The sequence below is a fragment of the Pinus tabuliformis genome, chromosome 8, assembly GCF_031772625.1.
Source record: "Pinus tabuliformis cultivar Carrire ecotype Pingquan chromosome 8, CPIR1, whole genome shotgun sequence".
NCBI lineage: Eukaryota > Viridiplantae > Streptophyta > Pinopsida > Pinales > Pinaceae > Pinus > Pinus tabuliformis.
In genome coordinates this window covers 1,764,830,124-1,764,847,570 of record NC_142294.1, presented here as the reverse complement: position 1 = coordinate 1,764,847,570, position 17,447 = coordinate 1,764,830,124, and the positions used below count along the sequence as shown (strand labels likewise).

The following is a 17,447-nucleotide window of genomic DNA, read 5'->3' as shown; positions in this document are numbered from 1 at the left end:
GTCAATATTGGAATATGAAGAGTCATGATGTAATGTAATGAGTCATTATGTAAAGAATTTGAAGATTCATGAGGGTAGTCCAAAGTTCAAAAAGGGGAGTTGAAGAGTGATCCCCTCTTGTTATAAATAGAATCTCATAACTCATGTAAAGGGCTTTTGGGAGCCAAGCTTTTGGCTAAGCTTAGGTTTAGAAGGAGCTTGGGAGTATTGTGAAGAGCCTTGGATTCTCGATAGCATAGAGCAAGTATACTTCTTTGGAGGAGAAGGTGTTTTTTACTTTAATGTTTCACTATTGGGGCTAGTGGTTCGTGAATGGTGTATGTATGAATGAAAAATTCACTTATAATAAAATTAGGCCCGAGATGCTTTCATGCATATGTTGTGAATATAGTAGGACTATTATTGTTGTATTTTCAATGTATGTTATTTAACTTACGCTTATGATTATGAACTATTTCATTTTCATTTGTATGAATCTTGTTGGATGCATGGTGTTGCATTGATTCATCACTTTAACTTGTGGACTATTGCGCTTCTTAGCTTGTGATGTCATTACGCTTGTGTGTTCCTTTCAATATGTGTACTATTACAGGATTCCAAGGGGCGCACTTCCTTTCCCTTTCATGTGTTGGAACTTGCATGCATCACACTTGACGTTCTGCAGTGTCACACACTTTCTCTGACCTAAAGTTACCGTACTTCACTTTGTGCATTATTGCAGTCAAGGCATAACATTACCACCCATTGCTAGAACTCCTACTCCAAGCGGTGTGAGGTCTATATGGAACTTCATATCGGGGAGATCCCCTAAATGTTGGTCCTCTTGACGATGATCGGTAATGGACTTGTACAATCTGTCTTATGATGAATTCTAGAAGGAAATTATACAAGTACAGAGAAAAGATTTTCTTAATGATCAGGCATCACCTACATTCACTAGAGAGAGGGTGATAGTGGCAGACACTAACAAGAATCCAAATTCCATTCTCAAAGCGAACTTGGCCTTTGCAGGTGCAACAAGATCAAGCACACAGTATTTGATGGCCAAGAATAAGCAATTCGCACAGAACTTATAGGCTTCTCGAAAAGAGGCAGAATATCTCTGCACAATAGCACAAAATGTAGATTTGACATGGGTCTAGTTGGAGGGGATGAGAACAACGATACTGGCCGAAGTATCAACACTTGGAGAGACCATGCAGAACCTCTATGAGGTGCTCATAACCATACCTAAGACAAATTTTCACTTGCATGGTTGCAGTAGTAGAGCAGAGACGTTGTCAAAAAATAATGTACAAGCTGCCATTTTCGTCGTGCAAGAGTGGACAATGCGATACAAAGGGGCACCGATTAACTTGCCAAAGAAAATGAAGCCACAGGTAGAGCTGGAGAAAACAAGAGTTCGGATACTGATTCTGAACAACAAGCAACTCACCTCGTTCATTGGAAGTATTTAGGCCGTGTATGTACGATTATACAACAGTATGGATTTCATGGTGAAAAAACTCAAGATCCCATTAGTTGGCTTGTTCACCAAAGCCAAACGCAGGCACCAAGTCAGGAAAGAGATTGAAGAGTACTTGGAGCAACTAAGATAGATTGCCACCAAGGAGGATTTGGAGATGAGCAGATAGAACATGCATAATTTGTAGTATACCTAGGGGAGATAATATGGGGTACAAAAGAAGGTAACCAAGGGAATAATGTAATAATGGGATGGGCCATAGTAATAAATAAGGTGGTTAACCTGTATCATGTATGGGACCACAAGTAGTTAACAATAATGTAATAAGCCCATGGTATTAGATGGATAGTATTGAGGGAACCATGGTAATGACCCATGGTATTGTATGTATGAGGCCTATATAGAGGCTAGAGACTCCCCATTGAGAGATGTCAAGGAATATTGTATGGACAAGCATATTGCTTATGGAGTGTTTTCCTTCCTTAAGGAGTGAATGTATGGTGTTGCCCTACCTTAAGGCTTTGATTAATAAAGTGAAGCGTTTCTATCTATATTTAGATCTTGTTATTTATTGGGTTTATTTTTATTCTCATATATTTCTGGGTTATATATATAAAAAGTGGTATCAGAACACTTTCTTGGGCAAAGTGAAGATTTTTTTTTTAATTTTTTTTAAGGAATTTTTTTGGGCGGCGAGTTTGCAGATCAGTTCTGTTCGTTTTGTGAAAATTTTGTAGAATCTAATTGTAGATTTCGGTTCTTTGTGAAAAATACCCAATTTGGAAAAAAATAAAATAAAAAATCAGCTGAATCGGAGTCTGGATGAGGGAGATATTGCTGATTTAAAAATCAGTTGGGTTGCAGACATTTTTCGGGGCGACAAGTTTGATGAGCAGATTTGTACATTCTGGTGCAAAATCTACAAATTCTAATTGCAGATCTATATTGTTTGTGAAAAAATATTGAATTTCAAAAAACAAATCAGTCCAATCGAAGTCCAGATGAGAGAGATATTGCTAATTTAAAATCAGCTTTTTTTAGAATTTTTTTTGTGACGACAGGACAGTTGCAGCGCAGATTTGAAATTCCAGTGCCTAGATCGGGATTTCTACCACATGGGAAGATGCATAATGGTTGTTCCATTTCCGAAAACAGGTCATAATAGGGATTCTGAGCAATATTGACGGAATTGTGGCCATTTCAATTTTTCGTCAAATAAGTAATTTGTTTTACAAACCCTCTTCATGGCTTATAATAGTAAGTTTTTTAAAGGATAATATGATTGGACTTCTATTGAAATTTTTATAGCATATCATAAGTTGGATCGTCCAGGGTGTTGGAAGGACAAAATAAGGTCTTATTTGAGAAATGAGACCGCTATGTGGTGGCAATCACTTGACAGTGAGTTTCTGAAGTTATGTAGCACTGATGAAATAGAAGAACTACTTTTGGACGAATGGTCTCATACTAGAAAGAAGAAAACCACAAAACCTAGCAAATATTTTATTTTTACAGGAAAGAAGGAAACCAAGAAACCTAAAGGGTTATTTTTTGTCGGTATCTCCTTATTGCAGGTTCATGGATTGATTCAGAAGGAGAAGATCATTGTGTCTATAAATCCTAGTTGCAAGCAAAATCTTATAAGTGTTAATTTGGCAAAAAAATTGCAAGTTCCAGCAAAACACATTGAAACCACACAGATTGATAATGAGGATGTTCAAGTTTATAAAGATTTGAAGATTTCTATGGACAAGTATGTATTGCATTCTGATTTTTATGCTTCAGATATGGCTAATGAGGATGTTGTTTTGGGATACCCTTGGATGGAATCGGTGGGTACTATAAATATTAATGTGCAGAAGAAATTCTTGAAGCTCTTGTATAAAAAGAAGAAAATTACATTACAAGATATTCCCATTAATAAACAGATAGAGTCCAAGGAGGCTGAAGCAGAAGATGTTTCAGGGACTGACATATCAGATGATGAGCCATTGATGGTCAACAACCAAACATAAACATCAAACTAGGTACCAGAAAAACAGGTGAAGTCCAAGGAGGTTGAAGCAGAAAATGTTACATCGGATGAGGGCTCAATGGTTGAAGTAATATTGGAAGATAAGAAACAACAGCAAGAACCACAACATGTACCAGATACCAATCACGCTTCATTAGGTGGTGAATTAACGAAAGATACACTGTTGGTTAACACTTCAACATATCACCACCCACATCAACCCACAAGAAAACAACCAACAAGATGGCAAAGAATTAACCATAGGGACAACAACCCCTACATGATAGATAGAGAGGGGCGATGATCCACCTACTACGCATCAACACAGAAGAGCCACCAAGTTCAACCTCCATCTCAAGCGAGCGAGGCACCAGCTAGATCGAGAGCTCACCTTTCTCTGGGATGGTTAGATGCACATGCATGGTACTAGTTGACTACTCTTTTGAGTAGATCTTATTATTTGTGTTCTTCCCATGTTTCAGGGAAGAAACATGTTAAGGGGGTGGAATGTAGTATACTTAGGGGGGACAATATGGGGTACAAAGGGAGGTACCCAATGGAATAATGTAATAATGGGATGGGCCATAGTAATAAATAAGGTGGTTAACTCGTATCATGTAAGGTACCACAAGTAGTTAGCAATAATGTAATAAGCCAATGATATTAGATAGACGGTATTGAGGGAACCATGGTAATGACCCATGGTATTGTACGTATGAGGCCTATATAGAGGGTAGAGACTCCCCATTGAGAGATGTTATGGATTATTGTATGAATATGCATATGGCTTGTGAAGTGTTCTCCTTCCTTAAGGAGTGAATGTATGGTGTTGCCCTACCTTAAAGGTTTGATTAATAAAGAAACATTTCTATCTATATTCAGATCTTGTTATTTCTTGGGTATATTTGTATTATCTTATTTTTTGGATCAGATCTATAACAAGTGGTTTCAGAGCTATAACATAATTACATTGGTGGTCTTGTCCAGATTAGAACAATGTTTCTCTTGCTCGAGAGGGATTTTAAAACTAACTCCAAGTCATTGTACCCGAATGCTATTGAGGATAGAGTTTGCTTTTAGCTAGACACCATCACACAGTTTGGGGATGTCATCGCACAGTACCGAGCTTGGCACCAATTTGTGGTTGAGAAGAATCAAGTGGAAGTTGCTAAGCTAGAGTTTCTCCAAACTCAAGCATCGTAGTGTTTTGTCTTGTTAGGCTTTCAAGTTGTCTCTACCCTATTTTGTCTTAGATGGGTACAAGTGTAAATTGTAATATTATTTGTAATTATGTTGTCAGTGAAATTCCAAGTGTCAATATTGGAATATGAAGAGTCATGATGTAATGTAATGAGTCATTATGTAAAGAATTTGAAGATTCATGAGGGTAGTCCAAAGTTCAAAAAGGGGAGTTGAAGAGTGATCCCCTCTTGTTATAAATAGAATCTCATAACTCATGTAAAGGGCTTTTGGGAGCCAAGCTTTTGGCTAAGCTTAGGTTTAGAAGGAGCTTGGGAGTATTGTGAAGAGCCTTGGATTCTCGATAGCATAGAGCGAGTATACTTCTTTGGAGGAGAAGGTGTTTTTGACTTTAATGTTTCACTATTGGGGCTAGTGGTTCGTGAATGGTGTATGTATGAATGAAAAATTCACTTATAATAAAATTAGGCCCGAGATGCTTTCATGCATATGTTGTGAATATAGTAGGACTATTATTGTTGTATTTGCAATGTATGTTATTTAACTTACGCTTATGATTATGAACTATTTCATTTTCATTTGTATGAATCTTGTTGGATGCATGGTGTTGCATTGATTCATCACTTTAACTTGTGGAATATTGCGCTTCTTAGCTTGTGATGTCATTACGCTTGTGTGTTCCTTTCAATATGCGTACTATTACAGGATTCCAAGGGGTGCACTTCCTTTCCCTTTCATGTGTTGGAACTTGCATGCATCACACTTGACGTTCTGCAGTGTCACACACTTTCTCTGACCTAAAGTTACCGTACTTCACTTTGTGCATTATCAGAGTCAAGGCATAACATTACCACCCATTGCTATAACTCCTACTCCAAGCGGTGTGAGGTCTATATGGGACTTCATATCGGGGAGATCCCCTAAATGTTGGTAGGTACAACATCATTAACATTATCCTAGTAAGCATGTTAAAGTAGGTAAATGTGGAATTAGTCATTACGTAATTAATAAAATGGAGTTTGGGAATTTTTGTTTTGTTATGGTTTGAATGAATGAATATCCTCCCCTTTTAAATTTTTATGTTTTATATATGTAAGTGATGTCTTAAATTTTCTTTTATGAATGCATGTCTCATATATATATATGGTTGCATAGATAATAAAAGGTTAATGGCGCAAATAATGTTTCCATAATAACTTGGATCCCCTGATCACTTTTGTGGTTAAGCTCACCTCGGGTGAGACACCCTTTTGTAAAAGGGAGTGAAAATGTCAGCAAACAACTAGACTACGATGACCTCTTTTGTTGGTAACTCAGGCTAAACTTGGGTCACTATCATTCCAAATTTTTTCTTCAACAAGTTGATACTTACACTTAGTCAAATATAGAAATATGAGGCTTTCATCTGAAAAATATAGAAGTAGTAAGCTGCTACATAGAGGGATCCTTGATTAAGTCTCCACAAAAGACCGAAGCCACAACTATCTCTTCACATGCATTTCACGAGCTTATGGAAAGGCATGATTATCAAACAAAAAGGGAAAAGAAACTTACTACCAACACCAACAACATCTGCATCACCAATCAAAACTCTAAAAAGGCTAGTTAACATGTAACATAGTTATTCCTAAATATGTTTGTTTTACTCCTACCTACCTTAAAGCATATCACCTGTGAATCTTCTCATTCCTGCTCCATAAAACCCTGAAGTTTTCCCCATGAGCATTGTGAAGAAGAATATGACATGTTTTTGCCTTTTCCATCAAGACTATTATCACAACCACAACAATGAGATTAGGATATCATAATATTTAAATTTCATTCTTAAATGAAAAATGAATTAATCTCTTAAAATAATATTGATATTAATTCCCTATTGTTTAAGTAATAAATATTGTGGTTATACTAAATATTTAATTACATTGATAGGTAGGTGTATCTATTTTGAAATAGGGCTCCGAGAATTTTAACTTAATTATCAATAATTAATAGGTATATAGTAAGGATTTAATGTTGGTGTTGTCTACCAAGGTTTCAAATTTTCTCGGGTGGCCAAAAGTTGTCGGAATCCAACAATTTTTTTTTACAAAAGATATGATAGTAGGAGTGCTTGAATCTTGTTTTTTATGGTAAAAATGGATTCAATGCCATCAAAAACTTGTGGGGCACCCAAAATATTGAAGGTTGACAACTGTAATCCAGATTTCCAAAACTTTTTGTCAGAAACCTTGTCACTCAGTGTGGGATCCTAGCAAAAGGGATGGGATTAAGTTTGAGGCATATATGTTGCATGTTGATAAGGAGTATGGTGGTGCTAGTCATGTCTGCGGAGTCTGGTCATTGACCTATTATCAGGAAGCTTGGCGGTACTCCAGTAAGTTGGTTATTGTGGTACTTGGTTTAGATGAATATTTTCTTGGTTTCAGTGTCTCTAGAGAGTTCCTTCTGTAGTTGTATTTTCCAGTATCGACTTGGTATCCCTTTGTGGAGAGAATTTAAGCCCGAACACTTTCGGTCTTGACGCCTTGGGTACTAGGTAGTGGGTAGTTGGTGTCTGGTTTGCTATAGTGGTTTCGTTGAGGAATTCCATCACTTCGTTGCTTGTAACAAATTCATAGTTGGGTGGGACTTGAATTGGGTTTTAGAGTGTGGACTCGTTTGGTTCAAGCTGATAGGTTAAACAATTCTACTGCATGTGAGCAAAAATTTTGGGGTTTGGTGGAATGGGAATCTTCGTCGTGCTATAACCAAGCCTTGTGTTTAGTGTGTCACTACCAATTCAAAGATGTTGAGGTAGCGAGGTCGAGCCCGAAGAGTTTTGGGGCCTCATGGCCAACTAGGGGGAAGGGAAGGTTGGGAGGTAGCAAGTGAGGAGGAAGGGTTGTGGGAGTCAAGTTGGGGGATGGGGCGGTGGACAAGCCCAAGATCGGATACAGTCGTCGAGTCGTGTGGAACAAGCACCCTCCATGGAATCTCTTGATTTGCAAGTGTGAAGGGTAATGGTAACTTTGGAGAGATTGAGGCAGTAAAGAGATGATGATAAAAATGAAGTCATTTCATTTTTGAATGACTTGTAGCAAAACTAGTGGGACTTTATGGATCTCTTGGCTTCTCTGTGACAAGGCCAGAGGCGCACCAATGATAGACTTGATGATATGAAGCCCCACCTTGCTCATGTGGAATTTCATGCCCATCATGACCCAAGTCCTCTTGCTCCTAATGCTCCGGGTTTTGGTCATGCATTTGATTTTCTCCATTAATATGTGATGAATGTTGGTTGTTTATTGGTTCTCTACTTCTTTTGGGTTATCTTAGCTATTTTGCTTCTAGTTATTATGTAAAACATGATAATTCCTTCTTAGTATTTGTATCACTCTCCGGGCCAATAAATCTGGTTGGAGTCAGGTTGGGAGAGCAATGATCCTTAGGAATATCTGATGTAATATTTTGATCAAATAATAAAAAGTTTAGGATGACAAAATAAATAAATAAATCTAAATATATAAAAAACATTTTAACTATAAAATAACATGATTAAAATGGCATCATTTTTTTAATTGTGTGGTGTTAATAATCCATAAGATTGTAACAAAGCTTATTTATAAATTAATTGTTTTCATAGTAAAATGAAAATAGATCTTTACTCTATATATATAACTTCTTTTAATAATAATAATAATTATAATAAATTATAATTTAATTTATTTCTAGGATATTTTAAATTAGTGACGTGAAATGTATTATTCCTTCAGAGACATATTTTACAACCCAAAGTATTTTTTTTAATTATATTTGAAATTTGAAAAAAAAATTTGTAGTTTTAACTATTCACATTTAAATTTTCCTATTTTCTAAAACGTCACATAATCCAATTTTCCAAAATGCTCAAGAGGTGATGATCTTAGGAAAAATCACAAAAATATAACTTAATTAAACCAAAAAATAATGAAGACAAAAAATTCATCACAAAAATAAAACAAGTGATAAAATGTTGTATTGTTGAATGTCATCATCAAAAATTAAGAAATATGATTAACATATATATATATAATTTATTAAAATATATTTTTAATATAATAGGGAGAAAAACTATAATTTATGAAAATTGAAATAATAAAAAACCAAAAAAAACAAAATAAAAAAGAAATAAATTAAAAAAAAAATAGTAACTAACCGGAATGGAAAATACTAAAAAAATCTTTAATAAAACTTAATTCAATCACTTTACAAAAAATAATATATATATATATGACATAAAATTTTGGTCAAAAATAAACTAATACCAAATCAAAGCAACAAACTGCTTAATCTAAAGCATGGATAAATAAGACTTGGAAAAAATTGTCCACCTTTGTGTCATGTGCGTGCTTGGAAAAAGATTACACTCGTTGATATTGTTGATAAAGTTTCCATTGAAGTAGTTTGGCACAACACAACAACTTCTCAAAGCCCATCTTTTATTCTAGCCTGACATGTTAGTTGCAGACGACTTCTCAAAGCCCATCTTTTGTGCAACTTCTCAAAGCCCATCTTTTATTCCAACTTCTCAAAGCTCTAGCAGACAAGCATAAGGAAGAACAACAGTTGAGATCCTCTACAACACTCCTAGAACGGCGTGCATTTAGGTCTCACAAACCCAATACATTGAAGATAGCTGAGCGGACAGATTTGTGATTTGTTAGCTACCTAGCAGAGTTGAAGATGAAGCCTAATATTTTGATGGGGAGGTACGCGTTAGGCCGGCTGTTGGGGCAAGGGACGTTTGCCAAGGTTTATTACGCCACAAACCTGAAGACCGGCCAGAGGGTTGCAATTAAAACCATGGACAGAGAAAAAATCGTCCAGATCGACATGATAGGGCAGATTAAACGCGAAATCTCAGTCATGAGACTGGTACGCCACCCCAACATCGTTCGACTCTACGAAGTCATGGCGAGCAAGTCCAAGATTTATTTCGTCATGGAGTATGTTAAACGAGGCGAGCTTTTCAACCAGGTTGTAGACAAGGGGGCACTGAAGGAAGAAGAGGCGAGGAAGTATTTTCAAAAACTGATAAGCGCGGTGGACTTCTGCCACAGCCGAGGCATGTACCACTAGGACTTGAAGCCGGAGAACGTGCTATTAGACGACAACGTTGACATAAAGGTCTCTGACTTCGGCCTCAGCGCCCTGCCGGAGCAGTTCAGACAGGACGGCCTTCTCCACACAACGTGCGGCACCCCGGCCTATGTCGCGCCGGAGGTCATTACCAGTAAGGGCTACGGTGGTGCCGAAGCCAACATCTGGTCATGCGGGGTCATACTGTTTGTGCTCCTGGCGGGTTACCTGCCGTTCCAGGGCGCGAATTTGATAGTGATGTATAACAAGATTTGCAAGGGAGACTACAAGTGCCCGCCCTGGTTTTCCTCCGAAGTCCGGTGGCTCGTCCTCCGGCTGTTGGAACCTAATCCCCAGACGAGGATCACTGTCCCGCAGCTCATGCAGGACCCCTTGTAACGCCCTAGCGAGTCGGGCAGGGCGTGCACGACAATTCTGCACGGAGGTGACTTGACCCGCGGGCGAGCCGGGCAGGCGAGCCGTGCACGGCGACCCGGCGGGCGGGTGAACAGGACTGTGGTTGGGTGGAACGGCGAGTCGGGCGACGAGCTGGGCGAAGGCGCGCCCACCCATCGGGCAGACAGACACGCAAAGGTGAAGTGAACGGGGCGGGTGATCCGGGCAAACGACGGGCGGGCGACCCGCGCACGACGGGCGGACGCCCGGGCGCACGACCCGTGCACGACACGAACAAAGGCAGGTCGGGCAGGCGGATAACAGGTGTACAGAGGAGCTGCGGGCGGATGAACCGCGGACGAGTCACACACGGGTAAGGCTACCCGGACCGGCCGAACAGAACATGGTGAAGGTTCGGTTGAACAGAACCGGCAGGTCGACCCGAGGGCGACCCGCACCAAACGGGCGGGCGACCCAAGGGCGAACCATACCCGGACATGGGCGCGAGCTGAGACATGGGCGCGAGCCAGAACGTGGGCGCGAGCTGGAACGTGGGCGCGAGCCGAGACATGGGCACGAGCTGAACACGGGCACGAGCTGAACGTAGGCACGAGCTGGAACATGGGCAGAAGCCGGAACATGGACACGGGATAGTATTGGGCGTGCGGTCGTGGACAAACGAAGGGCGACCGGGCGGGCGCACCTCCGGGCGACGACGGCAAGGCACGACAGCAATGGAACAGTGAACGGGTGAGCGCAGTGGGACGTGCGACGAACGATGGAGCAGGCAGTGCGACGGAGAGGCGGACACGACATATGCGCGAGCTCATACAGAGATAATGCGAAGGGGAAAGACCGAAAGTTTATAAGGGCGGGGTCACCCTTGCCTTAAGGCAAGGGCCGACCTGCCCATAAAAGATAAATTCGGGGCTTTGTTGCATAAATGAGGGGTCGGCTTAAAGTTAAAAGCCCCTCGAATGATGAGCTGGGCGGCTATATAAAGATGGCGAGCTCATTCGATCAAAGCATCAAGCAAGTTCTTGGAGCGTTCTCTCTATACGCACAAGATAGAAGACAGAAATATGCACACTCTCTTGTGTAGCAAGAGATAGTGCGAATTCTATCGAACTGTTGTGTGGACGAGACGGCGCTGATCTTAGGCGCAGGTCGAGTTAATTGGGTTCTGCTACACGGTGACGCAGTGCTAGAGCGCAGGCCGAGTTGGCTGCGAGGTCGAGCATTGGCAAAACAGTTTGGCACGAGGTCCGATTTACGGCGGTCTGGTTTACGGTTGGCACGACAAGTGCGCAGGTCGAGTGGGGAGTCGAAGCTCGGGTGAGCTAACTCCGCCACGGCACTTGTGCGCTGTTACATGGGCGGTTAGCCCGGTTGTATATTCAGCATATGTGCGCAGACCGGTTGGGGAGTTGAGGCTCGGGCGAGCTAACTCCGCCACGGCGTTTGGGTACTGTTGTATGGGCGTTGGCCCGATTGTGATTCGGTTGAGTGTGGCCGTGGTTTAGCCCGGCACACGATTGTATATTGGTTGAGTGTGGCCGTGAGCTCTGTCCGGCACACAATTGTAAACAATATCTTTTGAATTCAGTTCATAATAAAATTGTTTGGGCGAACTCGTTGGGAGTTGTCCCTCCCACATTATATCGGTGTGTTTATTATTGTTATTGCAGTTTTAACATAATATTACTACCGGTTATGAATGTTGATGAATGTTTATTATTATTGAAGAAAGATTAAGACACTTGGTAAATTAAGTTAAAGTGTTTTATGGTTAAGGCGTAGTCCATAAACGTGCATTCGGTTAAGAGTGGGCGTTCGGTGGTGCCGCGCTCCGCCCAATAAGAAAAAAAAAAGATTGGGGGCGTGACAGGTGGTATCAGAGCTCGGTCAGCGAGCTGGTGTTGAAATATTTTGAACTTGAACAAAGTTGTCTCGGTTGAAATTGAAGGTGAATCTGCTTGTCCTAAAGCAGGTGATTCGGTAGAATGGCTCTCTTGGAACAATTGGGTTATGCGACTATGGAAGAATTCGAGAAGGAAGTACTTGAGGAAACAGAGAAGCTGAGGCAGGAGTACATGAGTTGTGGCAAGAGGTTGTCCGAAACGAAGTGCGCTCTCCGTGCCTTGGTGGAAAGAGGAGCTTCGGACTTGGATGAAGACGAAGCCCTTCGACTTACACAGGAAGGACTCTTGATAGAAGCAGAATTCAAGGAACTAAGAATAAGGCATGCGATAAATAAAAAGAAAAGAGATTGTTTGGTCCTTGAACGACATCTCGAAGTCTTGAAGGAAGAAATCAGGCTTGGAGAGAAGCGAAAAGAAGGACTCAAGGAGAAAATCTCGCAAGTTGAAGAAGATTTGGTAATAGAAATCTCTTCCGCCGAAGAACTTCACGATGAGACTACAAACAAGGTGGACCTAAGCACTACCTCCAAGGTAGGAATTGAAGTGGAAGACGAAGGGAGAGATTCGGAAGAACATGGGTTGGAATACGTTCAGATGAAGGGTTGGAATACGTTCAGATGAAGCTCGGTGAAACTAATGTCCTTGCTATGATTGATAGCGGGGCTTCGCATAATTTCATGAGTAGAAGTACTGCAAGGAGACTTGGACTGAAAGTTGTACCTATAGAGGCGCAAATAAAGACAGTTAATTCTCCTCCAACGGACGTTTTTGGTATGGCAGAAGGAGTAATAACCACTCTTGGTGCGTGGACCGGGAAGGTGGACTTTACTATAGTAAGGATTGACGATTATGAGGCCGTATTGGGGATGGAGTTCATGAAGCAATATGAGGTCTTGGTCGTACCACATTTGAAGAGACTTTTCATCTATGATGGTCAGGAAGACACACCCATTGGTGTTCCAACCATTGGCATGATGAGAACAGACCATAGAAGGGACAAGCGGTTGCTTGGTGATGATGCAAAGCTTGTGGAACAACCCTTGGTTGTTGAAACACTTTCTGGTAGTAATTTGGACTTGCCAAGAAGACTAGAGAAAGTGGGAGACAACATCGATGATATGCATGAAGTGCCGAATATCCAGGAGGAAGATCGGGAGGCATGTCGACAAAGAGCAAGGAATAAGGATCCTGATAGAGAAATGGAGCTGGTTGATAAAGGGGAACCTCCAGGTTCTCCTCGTACATCTTCTTAGAGGACAAAGGAGATGGGCTCATTGTTGGCTGTTCAAGGCAATGAGCCCTCACTTGGAGATTGAGCAGGTATGTGGACGTGCAGCAGAAAATGGGGGTTCCCATAGATCTGGGCATGGGACCGTGAGATGGTGACATGAGGTTGACACTTGGTTATGTGCATGGGCACATGGAGCAGACTTGGTGGAGGCAGACTCTATATAGGTTGATGGTTACCTTGTATGAGGGAGCCTACATCATAGTAGATATCAGCCATGGCAGTGGTTGATGTGTTGTCGGGACGACAACGTCTTCGGGTGGAGGAGAGTGTAACGCCCTAGCGAGTCGGGCAGGGCGTGCACGACATTTCTGCACGAAGGTGACTTGACCCGCGGGCGAGCCGGGCGGGCGAGCCGTGCACGGCGACCCGGCGGGCGGGTGAACAGGGTTGCGGTTGGGTGGAACGGCGAGTCGGGCGACGAGCTGGGCGAGGGCGCGCCCACCCAACGGGCAGACAGACACGCGAAGGTGAAGTGAACGGGCGGGTGATCCGGGCGAACGACGGGCGGGCAACCCGCGCACGACGGGCGGACGCCCGGGCGCACGACCCGTGCACGACACGAACAAAGGCAGGTTGGGCAGGCGGATAACAGGTGTACAGAGGAGCTGCGGGCGGATGAACCGCAGGACGAGTCACACACGGGTAAGGCTACCCGGACCGGCCGAACGGAACATGGTGAAGGTTCGGTTGAACAGAACCGGCAGGTCGACTCGAGGGCGACCCGCACCAAACGGGCGAGCGACCCAAGGGCGAACCATACCCGGACATGGGCGCGAGCTGAGACATGAGCGCAAGCCAGAACGTGGGTGCGAGCTGGAACGTGGGCGCGAGTCGAGACATGGGCACGAGCTGAACACGGATACGAGCTGAACGTAGGCATGAGCCGGAACATGGGCAGAAGCCGGAACATGGACACGGGATAGTATTGGGCGTGCGGTCGTGGACAAACGAAGGGCGACCGGGCGGGCGCACCTCCGGGCGACGACGGCAAGGCACGACAGCAATGGAACAGTGAACGGGTGAGCGCAGTGGGACGTGCGACGAACAACGAAGCAGGCAGTGCGACGGAGAGGCGGACACGACATATGCGCGAGCTCATACAGAGATAATGCGAAGGGGAAAGACCGAAAGTTTATAAGGGCGGGGTCGCCCTTGCCTTAAGGCAAGGGCCGACCTGCCCATAAAAGATAAATTCGGGGCTTTGTTGCATAAATGAGGGGTCGGCTTAAAGTTAAAAGCCCCTCGAATGATGAGTTGGGCGGCTATATAAAGATGGCGAGCTCATTCGATCAAGGCATCAAGCAAGTTCTTGGAGCGTTCTCTCTATACGCACAAGATAGAAGACAAAAATATGCGCACTCTCTTGTGTAACAAGAGATAGTGCGAATTCTATCGAACTGTTGTGTGGACGAGACGACGCTGATCTTAGGCGCAGGTCGAGTTAATTGGGTTCTGCTACACGGTGACGCAGTGCTAGAGCGCAGGCCGAGTTGGCTGCGAGGTCGAGCATTGGAAAAACAGTTTGGCACGAGGTCCGATTTACGGTGGTCTGGTTTATGGTTGTCACGACAAGTGCGCAGGTCGAGTGGGGAGTCGAAGCTCGAGTGAGCTAACTCCGCCACGGCACTTGTGCGCTGTTACATGGGCGGTTAGCCCGGTTGTATATTCAGCATATGTGCGCAGACCGGTTGGGGAGTTGAGGCTCGAGCGAGCTAACTCCGCCACGGCGTTTGGGTACTGTTGTATGGGCGTTGGCCCAATTGTGATTCGGTTGTGTGTGGCCGTGGTTTAGCCCGGCACACGATTGTATATTGGTTGAGTGTGGCCGTGAGCTCTGTCCGGCACACGATTGTAAACAATATCTTTTGAATTCAGTTCATAATAAAATTGGTTGGGCGAACTCGTTGGGAGTTGCCCCTCCCACATTATATCGGTGTGTTTATTATTGTTATTGCAGTTTTAACATAAGATTACTACTCGTTATGAATGTTGATGAATGTTTATTATTATTGAAGAAAGATTAAGACACTTGGTAAATTAAGTTAAAGTGTTTTATGGTTAAGGCGTAGGCCATAAACGTGCATTCGGTTAAGAGTGGGCGTTCGGTGGTGCCGTGCTCCGCCCAATAAGAAAAAAAAAGATTGGGGGCGTTACACCCCTGGTTCCGGCGCGGGGTTTGAAGCGCCCGCAGGCCGACGATGATGTCGATGCCGGCCTCCTAAATGACGTGGACTCTGGTTTTTGCGTCCCTAAGCCGGCATGTCTGAACGCCTTCGACATTGTATCCCTGTCGCCGAGGTTCAATCTATCTGGGCTATTCAAGGACGAGGTCGTGAAGGAGGAGTCGCGGTTCACCTCGACTCAGCCGGCGTCGAGCATACTGTCTAGACTGGAGGAGATTGCCAGGCTTTTTCGGTTCAGCTTTAGGAAGGCAAAGGACTGTAAAGTGAAGGTGAGCCGGGGGTCGGAGCTGGGCCGGAAGGGGCATTTGTGTATTGATGTTGAGATTTTCGAAGTCACTCCCTCGCTTTTCGTGGTGGAGCTTAGAAAAACCAGCGGCGATACACTGGAGTACAGCAAATTCCTCAGCCAAGATCTGAGGCCCGGTCTCAAAGACATCTTGTGGACATCTTATATTTTTTTGTTCTTTTGGAATTATACAGCAACCCTTATCTTGTAACATGTTTACGTGGTTGTTAACATCGGACGTTTCCATTCATTATCGGAATTGTTTATAATCGGAAAACTTTTGCAGCGGAAAATCTCTAATCAATAAGTGTATTACTCTGAACTCTGACATGGTCCTTGCGGCCGCACATTTGTCATTGTCGCCGCGCTACTTAGTGGGGAGCTCTGGGCATTGGATTCAATTCCAGTTACCTGGCTACATCTGCCCTGTGCAAAGCAACAAATGTATAGTGTTCAGTTATTTTTTTAATACGGTGAGAAAATTTATTATAATTAAGTTATCAAGTTAATAGTAAAACTTAGATTAAAATTATACATATTAAAATTTTAATTTGGCGTGGATATGCTCAGCAAATTTATATATAAATTATCTTTTTTTTTAATCTCTTTTGTCACCAGATTAAAATTATACATACTGGAAACTTGGCGTGGGATGTACTCATCAAACTTATATATAAATTATTATTTTTTATCTCCTTTGTCACCAGATTAAAATTATACATACTAGAAACTTTGGCGTGGGATGTACTCATCAAACTTACATATAAATTATTATTTTTTATCTCCCTTTGTGAAAAAATATATCTTTTAATTTTGACTACTGTTGCGGCGATTGCTTTATTTTAATTTCAAAAGTGATGATCGTCACACTCTCACTAACTTCATTTACATAAATTAAATTATTTTTAATGATGGGAATCTTTATTTAAAATTACAAAATTATTAATATTAATTTATGGAAAAGTTAAATTAAATCTAAATTTATAAATATTAGTATTATTAATAAATTTAATTGTTATTAATATTGTGATGGGTGGTAATTAGTATTTTTTATATTTAAAAAATTGTTAATTTTAAATATAATATTATTTTGAATTTTAAGGTTTTATAAAATTTTAATTATTATTGTTGTGTTTAGACATTTATTCTACATTATTATTTCTAATTGACACGTGTTTTTCTTCAAATAAAAATAAAATATTTTCTAAATAAAAAATTATATATATATATATATATATATATATATATATATATGGGGTTATTTTTAATTAAAAACATTATAAAATATCAATAATGCCACTCAATTCGTTGTTGATATTATAACTTAGAATATGTGGTAAGAATATTTTTTTCAATCTCACCTATAAATAAAATATTTGAGTGTTCATATCAAATAACATACTGTTATATAAACTTTGCTATAATTAAAAACAAAAATGAATATACTTATTTGGTTAGTTTTAATTAAAAGTATTATAAAATATCAATAATCCTACTCTCAACTTTGCTATAATTAAAAACAAAAATGAATATACGTATTTGGTTAGTTTTAATTAAAAGTATTATAACATATCAATAATCCTACTCTCATTG

The 17,447-nt window shown here is 41.5% G+C and overlaps 1 pseudogene; it reads left to right on the top strand.

Annotated features, from left to right (window-relative positions):
* Positions 1–9,362: 9,362 nt before the first annotated feature.
* LOC149243196 (CBL-interacting protein kinase 5-like) lies at positions 9,363–16,065 on the top strand (annotated as a pseudogene).
* Positions 16,066–17,447: the final 1,382 nt, after the last annotated feature.